At 41.9% G+C, this 2528-nt stretch overlaps 1 protein-coding gene across 1 annotated transcript in view; it reads left to right on the top strand.

Annotated features, from left to right (window-relative positions):
• Positions 1-2528, top strand: part of LOC105823449 (COP9 signalosome complex subunit 3-like) — a 46876-nt gene that overhangs the window by 37588 nt on the left and 6760 nt on the right. The gene's annotated exons all lie outside the window — the stretch shown is intronic.

Genomic DNA, 2528 nt, shown 5'->3' with positions numbered 1-2528 from the left:
TTTCTCTTCTCAAAGCATTTCAGGTAAGTTGCAAAGGTACATTTTGATTATGTTCAGGGTCCCTCTTCCCATAGGAGTTTGAACTGGGATTCAGTGATTTAGCCTTGGAGTGGAGTGGAGCAGATTAAAGTTTGGTCAGATTAAAACACATCAAATTTCGTCCTTAAAAAACGTTTCTTTCTTGCAACGTTCACCTTTTTAAATGTTTCAAGATGTGTGGTAAATCATGTTTTCATTATTTAAAAAAGAAACTCTTAAACCTCATGCGTCATATAAACAGTTGCTCCTTGTAGAGACCAAACCTAGGCCTTGCAGGCCATATGGCCTGTTGTAAGTACTCTGCGTAGCTGCGGGGAAGTGTACACCCGTAAATAAGTGGGTGTGGGTGTGTTTCAATAAAACTTTATTTATACAAAAGTAAGTAGTGGGCTGGATATGACGCACTGTAGTTTGCTGACCCCCCTCATCTAAACTCTCAAATTCTCTAGCTCTCAAATTGGTATTATTTGTGGGTTATATCACTCTGACTTAGGCTTACATATACTTGCACTTAGAAAAGAGAAAATATTTAATCAGAAATTATCTTTTATCTGGGTAGCAAATTATGGACCCTGTTTTGTCTTTTAAAAACTGAAATCATCTAAAATGTATTTGAGAACTAGTAGCTGACAGTCATGACTATATAAGTAAAGAGTAACTTGTGAGATTCTAATGATGTGAACACCATTTTTACCAAGGTGGATTCATTAAAATACCACATTGTTTGGAAACTTTGAACTCAAAAGGGGTGTGGTATTTAGAGCCTTGTCCTACTAGCTGCAAACCAATAATCCTTGCCCCTCCTGAGTCAGTGTTTAAGGGGAAGTGCTGGTCATTATTGTCTTTCAGCTTGAACCCCGCCCCCTTCCATATTCTGCTTTGATTCTGGGGCTAGACCTCTGCAAACCAGCAGGGAAAGGGACTGACTAGATGCTTGGAAGGAGAAAGGGGCAGGCGCCTTGCAAGGATGGCTCCCATGGCAGCAGTTGGTTCCAGTTTGCAGGTTCCCCCCAAGCTCCTGGATTAGCCTCAACGCAGCCCCTTAGAGACAGGGCCCAGGAGGCAGGCCTCCCCCAGCTCCCCACACAGAAGTCAGGGACCCAGTTCCACTGGGCCCCTCCTTCAGACTTCTAAATTCTGTTAATCCCAATCTCTTCCCTTTGTTCCCTAATCCCTGAGGGGTTACTTCAGTTACTATCTAAGTGAGACTCCCTTCTATAATACCTGGTTGATGGCTTCTGTTATGTCTTTTGTCCTAAACTAGTGAGTGGTTTCCCTCCTGAAAAGAGTTAATTTTGAAAATCTTTCCAGGTGAAGGAGCTACATGGCCTCATTTGTTACTAAGAAGAGAGTATTTTAGGGCTTCATACCTGCTGCCTCTGAGAAACATGTTGCCTGGGCCCTGCCTGTGCTTGTTTTTGGAAAGTTACCAGGCTCTATTTGCTGCATGCATAGTCAAGGTAGCCTTAGCTGTTCCTTTGAGTTAATTCTCAGCAGCACATTACTTTGTGAAAATGTTTATGAATACTTGTGGCATTTTGATGGTGCCAGAAGTTGGTGAGTTTGCACTTGGGGAATTAGGGAAGTTTCTGTGCTCCAAAGACCTAACCTTGGGTTGGTTCATTAGTGGACCTACCAGTTCTCTGAGGATTTTGCAAGTTTGTCTTTTCATGGTAATCTCAAATGTTAATACTCTGGATTAACAAGAATAATTAATGCCCTCAGAATCCAATACTTGCATTACACTTGTGTTTCCATTTGCACTGATGCCAAGTGAACCCCCAAAGTGACAATGTTTAATTTTTTTTGTTTAATTTTAGAGACAAAGTCTCACTGTGCACCCATGCTAGAGTGCAATGGTGTGATCACAGCTCACTGCAACTTCAAACTGGGCTCAAGCAATCCTCCTGACTCAGCATCCGAAGTAGCTGGGATTATAGATGTATGCTACCACAGCTGGCTAATTTTTAAATTTTTCTTTTTGGAGAGATGGGGTCTTGCTACATTGCCCAGGCTGATCTGGAACTCCTAGCCTCAAGTGATCCACATGGCTCCACCTCCCGAAGTGCTGGGATTACAGGTGTGAGCCATGGCACTCAGCTTTAATTTGTAATTTAGACTCTTAAATGGGTATGCTTGGTCTGAGAGATCTCCAGTATGGAATACATTGGCATAAGGTATTCTTTAAAGAAATATCTGGTCGCATGCTTTTGAAATGGCAGTAGATGTTTTATAAATCAAAGTGGTACCAATGAGCAATAAAGTAGTGGGGTTTTTCTGCAGTGTGGATGGCAACTTTGTTTACTAAATCAAAATCCCAGCTGAAGTCATAGAGCATTACAGTGAAAGATAGCAACTCAACTCTGTTGCAGAACAATGCCTGTGTCATCCCATTGGAGACAAATACTTGTATGTTTCAAGTGTGAACTGTTGTTGGTTGGTGAACCTACCTTGTTTGGGTTCCCTCCTCTTTCTCTGCCAATTGTCAA

The sequence above is a fragment of the Propithecus coquereli genome, unplaced genomic scaffold (genome assembly GCF_000956105.1).
Source record: "Propithecus coquereli isolate 6110/MARCELLA unplaced genomic scaffold, Pcoq_1.0 Scaffold672, whole genome shotgun sequence".
Classification (NCBI taxonomy): Eukaryota; Metazoa; Chordata; class Mammalia; order Primates; family Indriidae; genus Propithecus; species Propithecus coquereli.
The sequence above is the reverse complement of the archived record's forward strand: the minus strand, read 5'-3'. Positions and strand labels throughout refer to the sequence as shown.